Here is a 15,442-nt window from a genome sequence, read left to right as displayed (position 1 = left end):
ACTGTAAGAAAGCTCTCATGCATACTTTCCAGTATGCATAGTTAGTGCCATCAAATAAATGAGGTATAATTAATGACTGTCCTCTATCCATGACAAGTAGGGATCAATGGATTAACACAGCAAAGATTAAACCTAATCAGAGTGTACCTGCTCTGATACCACTTAATAGGCCAAAAATGAATTGACCCCCTTGTGATTAATTAATTGATTAATTAGCCAAGTTTATTAATTAATCAAATTAACATGCAAAGCGGGTGGTAGCACAAACAAATCACCAAACAACTAATTATGTAGCGGAAAATAAATGACACAGTGATTTGTTTAAGAATGGGGAAAACCTAATGGCAAAAACCCCACCAAGTGATTTTCAGGTCACCACTCTCGAAACTCCACTATTGTCACAACAAGCGGTTACAAGTAAAGGAATCCCAAGCACCTTACTAACCTACAATTGAACCCTTACCCCAATACCCAATTGGACTTGTTCTGTAGTGACAGTTCCCCTTTTGATGCACAGCTTCCAAGTACGTGACTAACCAATTGCGTGGATCCCAGTACGGGACTTCAATCACCAACTAAGAAGGTTGTTGGTTGCAAAGTTCTTCAATTCATCCACACAATGAAGATCAAGAAGATGCTTGGTCACAAAACCCTACGGTGCACATACACAGTAACTTCTTCAAGAGAAAGAGATGAACTAAGGCAAGAACTTTGTCTCCGGTCACAATTTGCTTAAACAAAGTTTTTTCAATGCTTGTGCAACTTGTGACCTGTTTGACGGCCCTTAAAACAATCTTTTTATATGTCTAGGGTTAAGAGAAAAGAAAGCCCAAAAACACATTCACGGATCCCAAGAAAATCATATCAGAATTTTGATATTCTTAAACCTTGACAGATAGGAGGTGTTGAGCAGCTGTCGAGCAACTGTTGAGCACACGGGCTGAACAGCTTCTCTAAACCTCGACACATGCTAGCTGTCGAGATTTAATAATTCTGCCTTTTTAGCTTGTTTTCTTGGACAGACTTGAAGGCTTCAACACTTGATCTTGAAACATGGTTTCTTGAAGTATTTAAACATATCCTAAATCTGCCCAATTACAAGTAAAGGGCTTTTTGTCAAAGGATAAGTTAATTACATAAAATCATGACATATGTTCTTAACATGTGAAACACATATGTCCTAACAAGCTTCCTTCTCAGCAACCACTCTTGACCTTTTTTTTCGCCAATACTAGACTGGGGCTCATTCTTCTTCACTTTTACTCGAGCATACTTGTCCTGGATAAATTTGGTTGCTACCTTTGAAACAAAACATAAGGTAAGTCAGTTCAAACACTAAAGTACAGTATGCATATGAAGTTTTAGGACGAAAGACCTACTCCTTTCTTCTTTCAACAAAGCCTTCAAAACAAAAGGAGAAGTTTTAGGACCCAAAAAGTGATGATATAAGGCTCTAGGGTCAATAAGGTTGTCAGAGTTGTCAAACTCGCCTTATATATCTGCTCTTCAACTTTGGACAAGCAATAACTTAAAAAAAAAAAAAAAAATAGAGAGAGTTAGAACCAAATGGATGACAATAGGAAAATAATGAAAAATTTGTCACAAAAGATAACGCACCAAGTTTCGAGGTCTCCCACCTATGCAGCAACTTAGGAACATCACCCCAAAGTTCACCAGAAGGAGTTTCCCACCTATCACCAGAAACAAAGAAGCACCTAGATTTCCAACATCTAAACAACGAAGGGCAATCAACGATGAGTCTAAACTTTCTATCCCAAGGTGCAAGCTCGTAATACCTAAACTGTTTAGACTCTTTCAAACGATATAGGTGTACGAATTTGTCTAACCTAATCATCTCCTCGTCATTAACAATCAACCATATCTCCATGCAACTAATGACGGTACTCCACGAGTTCGGCATAAGTTGGCCTGGAGCTATATTCAGATGATGAAGAAACTCCATTATAAAAGGATGGATGGGGAACCTAAGGCTGCTCAAGAATGTAGCCTCATAGAAGCACACTTCATCTTAAGCAAAGGCATAGGCTTTTTCACCTAAACGAGAGAGATGAACCTTGGTCTCGTCTAGAAATTGAAATCTATCCCTAAACCTGAAAAGGGTATCCTTGTCTAATTTGCATTTTTCCTTAAGAGCGTGAATCCCTAGTTTTTATTTTTGAGGTTTTTGAAGAAGAACATTTTAAGGACAAGGGCATCAAGGCGGCAGTATCTACCTCCACCTCTATAGGATTATTAGAAGACAACAAACCTATCTCTAACTCACTAGACCTTACTGTAGACCCCACCCTTTCTTCCATAGACATTTCTTAAAGGGATTGGAACCAATTTAAGGACAGGTGTAACAGAGGGCATAAATTAGTCAAGATCACTCTTAATGCACTATCCCTAAAAGCAAAAGGCCCAACTTGGAGGCGAAAACCACCCAAAGACTCAAGAAAAGCCCCTAAACGAGCAAAGAAGAAAGAAATGGAAGGATAAAGATGCCTAATCTCAGAATAATCAACCATTAACTCATGAAAAGGGAGTAAAATTCAAGTAAAGGAAGATAAAATCATACTTGAGAAAGGAAGCTAAGAGACCTAAGCTTAGAGGAAGGAAAGTTGTAGAAAATGGGGAAGAAACAGAAGAAATGAGGAAAAAAGAAGAAGAAGAGTTTAAAAAGGTGCCCTAAAAACTGAAATCACGGGAAAACCAAGGGTCTCGTCAAGAGGCACACCAATGTCCAGCCAATCAGCATATGACATGTGACCATGACGCGTGTAACGCCGTCACATCGCATTAAATGCGAAAGAAATAGGATCCCGAAAGCCATGACTAGCACGAGGCTACCTTTCATATTCCTAAGACCATGAATACAAGTAATGAAGATAACAAAATAGGGGGCAAATGATGAACCGATAAATTCTCGTTTTCCAAAGAAACCTTTGGATGACCAAAGCACCATAAAAGAGCATTTAATGCAAGGACCATTACACACAGACAAACACGTAGACATGACCATTGGCAGGATCTTCAAATCAACATACTAAGCCATAAGAAGTATTTCAAAAAGGCATTAAAGCCACCATTGAAAACCTCCAACGGCTAGAAAAGCAAAGACCTATATAAATCACCTCAAAACCTAAGCAAAGGTACATATATACACATCATAACACACTATCACACATTGTTATCTCTCTTAACCACTATCTAACTTTAACATTAGAGGCTCATTGGCTAGCACCATGCTGATGACCTTTTGGAGAAAAACACCATTGTTATTCTTTTACAGGAATTAAGATAATTCTAGTCATACTTCGTCTGGACGAACCTATCAACTAATGAATTTGGCTTCACCAATCGTTATACGTATTTTAATTTTCACTATTTTGTTGATTTTTAAATTGTGTTCTGGTAGTCGAAACAAAGCTAACCATTCATTTGGATTAAAATAAGCTAACATTAAATCAAAATTAAATTGTAATTCACAACTCTAAATTTTTGGGTAATTTCAATCTTCCCTTTAAAGTTTTGAAATTTGAATCCATATCCTTTACATTATATATCATTTGGATTTAAGCCTTTCTGCCAATATGACGTGATTAGGTGTTTGTTAAGTGATATATCAACTCAAAATGACATAGTTTTAACTTCTTCTTCTTTTTTCTGGAAAAATAAATGGTTAGAGGGGGGTAACCAATATGGTTCCCTACTTGGGTGAACAACCTACAAGTGGGATATAAGAAGCCACAACACGTTTCTAGTGGGAGAACTTGAATCCATGCATAAGGCATGTTGGCCCAAGCCCTTACCATGAAGCCAACCAACGTGTTGGTGTAATTTTAACTTCTATGGATTTAAATTAGAAACTATAGAGGGACATTCAAATTATTCCCAATTTTGAGTGTGTAAATTGCAAACAAGTTATTTATATGGTGTAATTTTGAATAAAAAAATGATGTCATTTTGAGAGCTAGTACTTAATGAACACCTAATCACAATGTATTAACGGAAGGACTAAAATTCAAACATTATGTAGCATTAATGGTACATATTTAAAATTAGAAACTTTGAGGGATAATATAAAATATACTTGTGGACACAACGGGGAATCGCAACCTAGTTTTGTAGTGGCCTGGTAACCATGAATATAATGTCCTTTCAAGGAAGGACCTTTTGATCTTACTACCAGAGTATGGGTTCAGAGTTTAGGTACGATTTTGGGAAGGTGTTAGGTACACAAAACCACCCAACCCTAGAGCTGGCTTCCTTTCATTGTGTCTTATGTCTTAACCCTATTAAAGGTATATTCAATATTGTATCTCTACTCACACGTACACTATTATACATCTAAACATACAACATGGCATCAATCATCCCCAAAACCTAATCATTCATCTATCATGGCATATCACAATACATCCTAACAAACATCTATCATGGCATCTCATATCAACCTAGCATTCATCTAGCATCATGTCATCATAACACTTCAAAGGAAAAAGCAATTAAACATTAAATTAAGGCAGAAACACAAACATAGATAGACCCGGGTGAATATGTGTTTAAGAATAACTCATCCAAACAAGCATGTTCGTATCTATCATTAAACATACATCGTGCGTGTTCAGGTGAATGCATGACTTACCTCACTTACCTTGCTACATCTCAGCACCTATAACATTAATGCATGAACATGTGAATGCGTGTTCATGGCATCAAAACAAAGAAACAAAAGATAAACCCTAATTTAACATGTCGAAGACAAACAAACAATAAAAGATAAAGCAAAGACTTATATCTATGAAAAGGGGCAAAACAAAGGCATAACATGTGAAATAAGCAAAGAAAATGAAGTAGAAACCTGAATTAGTGTTTCTGGGCAGCGGTATGCACGCATATGCAGAGGCCTACATGCGCAGGCCAACCACATGCATTTGTCCTGTGCACACATGTAGGATGCATGCGTGCATAGGTTTGCTCAGAAACCCTAGCCCAGAAACGTAGCAAGCATAGAAAACAGAGCAACACTTAAAATAAAGAGACTAACAACCTAACATGCTTAGAAAATTGAATAAAAATAAGCTAAGAAAACATATATAAACAAAAAACAAACAAAGAAACAAAACAAAAACAAAATTAAACTAAAGAAAATAAAAGAAAAAGCTTTGAACTATTACCTTAAAACGAAAGCTCTTCAAGCTTGATTTTTGACTGTTCCCCTTAATCAAAACTATTCACAATCAATAAAATAGTGATTAGTAATCTTAAACTCGAAGATCAAGGCCAGAAAAGGCCTCAATCAAAAGAAAATTTACTTGAGGATATCTTGTGAAAAACTCCCTCTTTGATTCACTATTTCTAGTGAATCTTAATATTTTCCCTTAAAATTTATGTGTGTTTTGAAAAGGTACTATGTATGGCTATTTATTGAAAATGGGGGTTTGGAATGGTTCCCAAATGATGTGGGATTCGTTCCAAACCTCAATCTTTAATGCAAAAAATTTGCCTTTCATAGTTTCTAGAATCCTACATGCGAGTGTAGGCTTGGGCCTACGTATGCATGCATCATGGCTAAGCATAAGTTGATTTCTATGCATACAGGCCGAGGGTTTCCTTGGCTTTACTTCTCCAAAAATGGACTTATTTACTCATTAAAAGTTATATTCTCCATTTTAATATTTCTCAAGTCAAGATTGGGTCCTAAACCAACTTTGGGTCTTAAAATTTCAGCATCATTGAGGAACGGGGGCCCGAGTCGTAAGAAGTATAAAATGTGGTGTCTACAATACCCCAAACTTTAAGGTTGCAAATTGTAATTTAATCTTAAATAATTACCTTTTATTGATTAGTACTTATTATTATAATATATCTCATCACATAAATCAGATTCCTTGGTGCAGCTTAAAGAAGCAGTCATGCCATCTTACCTATTTAAAGTTTGAGAATAAGTTAAGGGCATCACACCCCTAATGCTTATAATAATTGACTTTGTTTCCAACAGAACTTGCACGTGAGCTCTAACTATCATGAGAGAAACTTTAAAGGTAATTAGCTACTAGACGATTTGATTAGTCTTTCACCCTTATGCCTAAGTCAGATGAATGATTTAGATATTGGTATTACTGTAGACTTTCATTAGAGTTTCCTCTAGATTTGCCTTGCTCGAGCTTAATACTTTTTAAACATTGCATTTTAGTCTTGAAGGAATTTTAACTAATTATAAATAATTTCCTCTAAACAAATTTTAATTAAATTTTGTCTGATCATTTTTATAAATTATTTTATATGACTTTTTATTTATTAGTACTTATTATTTAAATATATCTCACATATAAAAATACTTTTCTTGGATTTTTCTATATACTGTATGTATTAGTGGCTAGTAGTATATTCGCAAAATGGAAGCATTAGAGCATTCCCATTGGGTTATGCAAATCCCAAAAATAAATGCATTAAGCAGAACACTATAGCAACAAAACACTAAAAACACACCCACACTTACACTTGGACATGCATAATAACGTAGCAAATGCATTTTTCCTACAGTAACATCTAAAAATAGATGCTAATGTAGCTAACATGTAATAAAAAAAAAATGTCATTTTTTATTCACTCCACTGGCCTCTCTCTCCCAAATTGGTTGGTCACGATGCGGTCATGGTGGAGCTTGGCCTTGAAGAAGAATCTCAGGTTTGATGGAGAACTTTGAGCTCAATAGAAATTGGTTGTGTAGATTTTGTGTTAATTTGGGTTGAGATTAAAATTTAGTTTTGTGGATTAATAAGGTCAGTGATAACGACGGTAACCTAATAATAAGGCCGATGATTGTGCTAATTATGGTGGTTAGCGTTGTTGTGCTATTGCTATTGCTGGTGCATAAAAAAATAGATTACGTAGTGTAAAATAAAGAACGAGATGTAGGGTGTGTTGTTAATTTAGTTAATTTAGTTATGTAAAACAAATGAAGTGACTTTTTCTAAAGCAAATTGCATTTTTTTAAGCATAGGTGAATGGTAATGCCCTTAGACTCTATCTAGGACATTACCAAAAGTCTAATAGCTCAACTAATTGACATTTTTTTGTATACATAAACATCTAGGATTCATAACCCCCAGTCTCAATTGTCAAATTATTAATAAACAAACACACACACACACACACACAGAGTATATTTTCTATTATTCATATCAATTTTTTAAGAGTCCAAATTTGAACCAGTTAGGGTGTAACATATCAATTTTTGAAGAGTTTAAATCTGAACTAGTTAGGGTGTAAAATGTAGGTTTTTTCGCCCCAAATGAATATATGTCACATCAGCATTTTAGTGAAAATTCAATACACCCTACCACATACAATCATAACCCACTTAAATCCTCAATCCTCAAACGCAAGTACAAATGTTTGGAGACCTAAACGCAAAATCTCCTCCTCCTCCTCCTCCTCCTCCTCCTCCTCCTCCTCTTTGCACCAGAACTCCATCCGGCCACATAGGCAATCACACACATCCTTAGAGCCTGAAAAATATGTTGAAGTTGTCATGAGTGTGGTGTTACAACCTCAAGGTGTGTTCTTTCATGAATTGTTCTTAATAAGGATAAGAGAGTGGTCAAATAAGGGATATGGGTGACGATACCTACTGGGCCGTTAGCCTTTGTTTAACGACTGACGGCGCGATGAAGTGAAGAGTTCCACAGGCCGACGGGATAATAAAGCTGACAGTATAAAGACCAAAGGCACAACACATACTGACGGCACTAGTCAAAGAATGCTTGCTAACCACGTTTGCGTGTATAAGTAAATGACTTGCTCTCCACGTTTCGTGAAACCTAAGAGGGATTCCTATATGGAAAGAATCCCGCAAAATACGCCCAAGGAGACTCCTATAAGGAAAAGACTTCTACTCCAAGGAAAAGGGGTCATGCCCTACTACTAAAAAAGCCAAACACCCTCACGAACCAAGGTATGCATAATTTACCCTCTCTAGCACTCTAGAGCAGTGAGAATAGTTCTGACTTAATCTTCGGAGGGTATTTGGCTGGTACCACACCAGTACTCTCTGCTAGGTCCTTTCTTTTCGCTGTGCAGGTGCTATTTGGAGCACGCGAGGACCATGTGGCTTACTGGTGGTATTTTCGGCATCATCAGTTGGCGCCATCTGTGGGAAACGTGTAGTGTAAAGTCATATTACAGCTTCCTGGACAAAAGTCGCATGGTGCTCACCCGCTTAATGGCAACCACTAATGACATTCAAGAAGAATAACCACCCACGACCGCTCTCGAGAAGCAAGTCAAGACTCTCACCGCGGCTGTGGAATGTCTCACCCGACAAAACCACGACCTAGAAAAGCAGCTACGCTAGAAAAACGCAGCACCAAACGACCAAGGAGCTGATCAAGAAGGAACCAGTGCTAACAGAAGAAACCAGGAGGGACCCCAGGCGAGCAACGCCCCGAGCAAACCGGAGCGACAGAACGTGAGCCTCCCTTCCCTCGAAAATACAGCTCCGCCACCTATAATCGCAGAGATGCAAGCCATGAAGGAACAAATGGAGGTTATGATGAACGCCCTTAAGGGGCGAGTGTCCAGTGATCTTGATGACCTTGTCAACCGGACTGACTCACCGTTCACCGCCACCGTCAACTTCTTCCCCCTACCGAGTAAGTTCCGTATGCCGCAGATAGACAGTTATGACGGGGTCAAGGACCCTCTGGACCACTTGGAGACCTTCAAGACCCTAATGCACCTTAAAGGAGTAGCAGACGCGATCATGTGTAGGGCCTTCCCTACAACACAGAAGGGCGCAGCGAGAATTTGGTTCAGCCGACTAACACCGAACTCCATCAGTAGCTTCAAAGAACTCAGAGCTCAATTTACCGCACACTTCATCGGAGGCCATCGGTACAAGAAGTCTACGTCTTGCTTGATGAATATGAAACAGCGAAAGGATGAAACTTTAAGAGCCTACATATCCCACTTCAACAAGGAGGCACTCTCGATCGACGAAGCCGACGATAAGATACTTGTCACAGCATTCACGAATGGCTTGAAGAAGGGTAAGTTTTTGTTCTCCCTATATAAAAATGACCCAAAGACCATGTCGGAAGTACTTTATCGTGCCACAAAATATATGAACGCCGAAAACGCGCTGTTAGCCCGAGAAGAGAGGCCAAGGAAAAGAGAGAGGCAGGAAGACACTCAGCAGGACCAAGGCCGAAAGAAGGCAAGAACGGGAGACCGAAGGGATGAGAGGCGCCCTAAGCCCCTGGGGGGAAGATTCACAAGCTTCACTCCGTTGACAGCCCCGATAGATCAAGTCCTTATGCAAATCAAGGACGAGGAGGCTCTGACGTTCCCGGGAAAGCTAAAGAGTGATCCCAACAAGCGTTCCAAGGATAAGTATTGTCGTTTCCACCACAACCATGGTCACGATATGGCTGATTGCTATGACCTCAAGCAGCAGATTGAGACCCTTATCAGACAAGGAAAACTGCAAAAGTTTGTTAGCAAGGAGAAAACGGATCCATCCGCACAAGACCAACCACCCTGATGGGATAATGAGTGACTGAGGCCCCCGGTAGGGGACATAAGGATGATCGTAGGAGGAACGGCGGTTGCCGAGTCATCTAAGAAGGCCCGTAAGACCTACCTTCGGATGGTACAAAATGTTCAGCTGACGGGAGTCGTGCCGAAGATAGCACAAAGAGAAGGCCCCATAATTGGGTTCTCAGAGGAGGACACACGACGCCTTCACCATCCACATGACGATGTACTCATCGTCAGCTTATGGGTAGAAGACTACAACATGCACCGGGTGTTGGTTGACAACGGCAGTTCAGCAGATATTTTATACTACCCGGCGTTCCAGCAGATGAGGATCAACAGGGAGCGATTGATTCCGACAAACACCTCACTCGTAGGCTTCGGAGGGAGCCGGGTATTCCCCCTGGGCGCGGTCATATTGTCTGTCATAGTAGGCGATTACCCTCAGCAGATAACCAAGGACGTAACGTTCTTGGTGTTCGATTGCTCGTCTGCCTACAATGCTATCCTCGAATGGCCCACGCTCAATTCATGGAAGGCGGTGACTTCAACCTACCACCTGATGATTAAGTTCCCTACTGACTACGGAGTAGGGGAGTTGGGCAGAAGTCAGATGGCCGCACGCGAATGCTACACCGAACGGTAATGGAGCCTATAGAGAAGTTAGAAGAGATACCTCTTGACAGTTCCGATCCTGGCCGAACGACCAAAATTGGAACACTCGCTAACCCCGCGATCCGTCAGGAGCTCATAACCTTCCTCAGAGGCAATCGAGACGTATTCGCCTGGAGTCATGAAGATATGCCAGGAATAGACCCATCAGTCATGGTGCACAGGTTGAATGTATCGCCCGCCTTTCCACCTGTCTGGCAAAAGAAGAGAGTGTTCGCCCCCGAACGAGATGGGGCCATAGCAGAAGAAGTCCGAAAACTACAGGAAGCAAGCTTCATTAGGGAAGTATACTATCCCGATTGGCTAGCAAACGTAGTAATGGTCAAAAAAGCTAGCAGGAAATGGCGGATGTGTGTGGACTTCACCGACCTTAACAAAGCCTGCCCCAAAGATAGTTACCCCTTCCCAAGGGTCGACGTCCTAGTAGACTCAACGGCCCGACACTAGTTGCTGAGTTTCATGGACGCTTTCTCAGGGTACAACCAAATCCGAATGCACGAAGCTGATCAGGAAAAAATGTCATTCGTAACCAGCCAACACCTCTTTTGTTACAAAGTGATGCCCTTTGGCCTGAAGAACGCAAGCGCAACATACCAAAGGCTTATGAACAAAATGTTCGCACAACAGATTGGGAGGAATGTCCAGGTCTACGTTAACGATATGCTAATAAAAAGCTAGAGGGAGGAAGATCATCTGGAAGATCTCAAAGAAACATTCAACACCCTTCGCTCCTACAACATGAAGCTCAATCCAAGAAAATGTGCCTTTGGAGTGACGGCGGGAAAATTCCTAGGATTTATGGTGTCCCAAAGGGGAATCGAGGCAAACCCGGACAAGATCCGGGCTATTATAGAGATGGCGCCACCAAGAAATGTGAAGGAGGTGCAAAGCCTCAACGGAAAAATAGCGACACTAAACAGGTTCATGTCAAGGGCGACGGACAAGTGTTTGCCCTTCTTCTGAACGCTGAAGAAATCGTTCGAGTGGACCTCCGAATGCCAGCAAGCGTTCGAGGAGTTGAAGGCTTATCTCTCCTCCCCACCACTACTGAGCCCGTCACAGCCAGGGGAAGAGCTTTTTCTCTATCTAGCCGTCTCCCCCGCAGCTGTTAGTGCTGCCTTAATCAGAGAAGAAGAGAAAGTGCAAAAACCCATATACTACGCAAGCCGAGCACTCTGCAGTGCTGAAGAAAGATACCCGCCCATGGAAAACTTGCCTTTGCATTAGTTACGGCGGCCCGCAAGCTCAAACCATACTTTCAAGCACATACGGTGAACGTCCTCACTGACAAGCCCTTACGACGGGCAATGAGCAATCCTGAGGCTGCGGGTCGATTGGCATTATGGGCTATAGAACTGAGCGAATTTGATATCCAGTACCACCCACGAACCACCAACAAGGGACAGATCATCGCAGATTTCATAGCTGAATTCACTCATGATGAAGACAAGGGGGTAGAAGAGTCCCCTCATTAGAGCATATATACGGACAGGTCGTCCAACAGACAAGCCGGAGGGGCCGGTATCGTGCTACTATCACCCGAAGGAGACACCATTGAATGTATGGTCCGTCTCGACTTCCCCGCTACCAACAATGAATTAGAATATTAAGCGTTGATAGCAGGACTCGACCTTGCCAAAGCTGCAGGAGCCGCAAGGGTAGTCATCTACTGCGACTCTCAGGTCATTACTAACCAAATAAGGAGACTACGAATGCAAAGGCAAAAGGATGAAAAGGTACCTTGATCAAGTAAGGGCGAGAGTGGATGACCTAGAAGCCAAGATCGTCCAAATTCCCAGAGGAGAAAATGAGAGAGCCGATCTCCTCGTAAATGCCGCTTCAGCAGAACATATGGTCATCCCCGGTAATGTACTCTCTTTTGTTCAGCTTTCTCCACTAATAGACCCCAGCAACATGCAGGAAATAGGCCCTGACAATAGCTGGACCGCGCCGTTAGTTTCATACTTGAAAGACAGGGTATTACCAGACGGAAAGGAGGCTACAAGAAAACTAAAGGTCTAGGCGGCAAGGTTCGTCCTAATAAAAGACGTCCTGTACAAAAGAGGCTTCTCCCAACCATATCTGAGATGCTTGGGTATGGAAGAGGCAGACTACGTCATGAGAGAGGTACATGAAGGAATCTGCAGAAACTATTCAGGGTCTAGATCATTGGTACACAAGCTTGTGCGAGCGGGGCACTATTGGCCCACCATACAGAAGGACGCCGAAGCCTATGTCAGGGCCTGTGACAAATGTCAAAAGTTCAGCAATATTATTAGACAACCAACCGAAGAGTTGACCCCGATGACGGCCCCATGGCCGTTCTCACAATGGGGGTAAGATATTATAGGACCATTCCCTACAGCAGTACAACAGCTGAAGTTCCTGGTGGTGGGCATTGACTATTTCACAAAATGGGTGGAGGCTGAAACTTTGGCCACAATTATAGAGAAGAACGTCCGAAGCTTTGTCTGGAGATGCATCATATACATGTTTTGCATTTCTAGAATCTTTGTCTCGGACAACGGGAGGCAATTCGACAACGACCCCTTCTGGAATTCTTGCTTACAGTTAAGAATAAAGAACCACTACTCCTCCTCTGCCCACCCTCAAGCTAATGGCCAGGTCGAAGTCATGAACCGATCCTTGCTCAAGATTATCAAGACTCGGGTCAAGGGGTCAAAGGGTATATGGCCCGAAGAATTGCCAAGCATACTATGGGCATACAGGACGATGGCAAGGACACCCACAAGAGAGACACCGTTCCGACTGACGTATGGAGGCGAAGCGGTCATCCCGGTCGAAGTTGGGCTCACGAGCTACAGGGTGCACAACCATGATGAGAACAAAAACAACGAGGTTATACGACTACAGCTCGACCTAGTGGACGAGATTAGAGCAGCAGTAAAACAAAGGCTCGCTAGGTACCAGGACCGCATGGCCAAACACTACAACTCTCGGGACCGATACAGAGACTTCATAGTTGGAGACCTTGTTCTTAGAAAGGTCATGGGCGTCGCTAGGGACCCTACCCAAGGGAAACTCGGCCCCAATTGGGAAGGACCTTACCGAGTTACGTCATGGCAGAGGAAAGACACTTAACACCTAGAGACGTTGGAAGGACAGAAACTGCCACACCCATGGAACATCGAGCACCTACGAAAGTATTACCAGTAGAAGTGGCAGCATGAAGACCAACCCTTTTTATTTACATTCCAGCAAATTTTAGTCTTACTCCTCAGATTTATCATTTACTTTAGTTTTTTGCAACAATACCTCTTTTTTTTTTTTTTAAGCCCAAAAGGCAGGATTCGGTTTTAGAATTATTTTTATTTACAAATGCATGGCAATAAGAGGAGTTTATTCAAAATTGCTGAAGTATCTATTTTTAGAAATCTACGGTTTAAAGTCCACAGAAGTGGGCAACTAAGTTTACAAAAGTGAACAACCAAAACGACTAAGTCCATAACACACGGACTAAAACGCTGACTGTCCCATAGATGAAGCTATCATCATGTGGACGAGGTCCCGAAACCAACAGACCTACAAAGATGACAAGGTCATCAAGGCTAAGGCTAAAAAGTTGACGATCCCATAGATAAAGCTATCATCATATGGACAAGGTCCTAAAACCAACGGATCTACAAAGATGACAAAGTCATCAAGGCCAAAGCTAAAAAGCTGACGGTCCTAAAGGGTGAGGCTATCACCATACAGACAAGGTTCAAAAACCCACGGGCCTACAAAGGTGAAAAATTCATCAAGCCCATAACAAACTAAAACCAAAAAACTGACGGTCTCACCAAACAGATTGGGCTAGTATAGAGCCAACAGACTTAAACTAAGCCCGTAAGATGGCTAAAAATTAGGAAATTGACGGCCATAAAAAAACAGTGCAACTAACAGGCGAAGCTATAAACCGACGGGCTCCAGCAGACGGAACCAATACTTAGACGATGCCACTAAGCTGACGGACCTTGAAAAATGATGAACAAGGCCGAAAATCCAACAGGAAACCCAGAAAACCGATGAGGTAAGAAGAATATACACGTTAGTCATACCGACGGAGTCTTCCAACAGTTCAAAAACTGACGGGTTCCCAAACAGACGGGAATGTTTACCAAGACTTCGTATGGTGCAATCAATGATTAAGAGATATGAAAGCGACGGAAATAAACATAAACACAGCTGTATATAAATAAAAGTCCAAGAAAACCAAACAGGCACTTAAACGATTGTTTGCCAAATAAGTAAAATACAACGAGTGTTTGCAAAATAATTGAAATACAAGGTTGAAATACAAATAAAAGAAAACTAAGGAGCAGGAGCGTCAGCAGGGTTCCCGTCAGCTTGCTGATCTTCAACATTTACAATCACAGCTGGAGTATTAGAAGCAGGAGGAGAAGGGTTTGCAGCAAGTTAGGCCAGAACAACAACACCGTCAGACTCAAGGGTAGGAGTAGGCTGAGAGGAGCCGTCATCTCCATCATCCATTGTAATTCCGAATAGGTCCAACTCTGGAAATGCCGATGCGATCTGCTTAAGGCAATCGTCAAAACCAGTGCCATAATACTCGGCGCAGGAGTCAATAAACGATTGCATCACTTTAAAGTCTCGAACCACATCAGCCCCAGCTGTCTGCAGCCTTTGGCCTAGATCCGTCACCTCCTCTTTGAGCTTGTCATTCTGACGGTCAGCCTCCACCAGCTTCTCCCTGACTTCCTTCAGCTCTTGGTTCAGCGTACGGACAGTATCCTTATACTGAGCTTGTTCGTTCATCAGATTTGTATTGTGCTTCCGGACCCGAGTGACGACTCCCTCCTTTGCAACACAACGGTCTTGAAGGGCTGTAACACGCACCAAGGCCTAAGGAAAGAACAATGCCGTCAGTCAAAGTTCAAAGCAAAATAAAATCAAATTCGACCAAGAGGTAGAAGCATACCCTGGTAAGATCAAAAAGGGATGACGCCCCTAAATCTTTCATCTCCAACAAGTCACAAGGCTCTATGTCCATCGGCTTTATGAAGGACTTAACCTCCCCGAAGGCATAGTCCTTATGGGTCAGGAGACGGCAAGGGCCCCCGCTGACGGGACCCAATGAGGTCATTGCCCCTTTACCCGCACCATGGCTCGACTTAAGGGGTGATTTCTCCTTTGCAGCACTGTCCCCAGGAGTGACAGCGGCCTTCTTGGATGGATGGCCATCACTCCCGTCGGGCTTCCTCTT

Source organism: Quercus lobata, chromosome 10 (genome assembly GCF_001633185.2).
Source record: "Quercus lobata isolate SW786 chromosome 10, ValleyOak3.0 Primary Assembly, whole genome shotgun sequence".
Taxonomy (NCBI): Eukaryota; Viridiplantae; Streptophyta; class Magnoliopsida; order Fagales; family Fagaceae; genus Quercus; species Quercus lobata.
The sequence above is the reverse complement of the archived record's forward strand: the minus strand, read 5'-3'. Positions refer to the sequence as shown.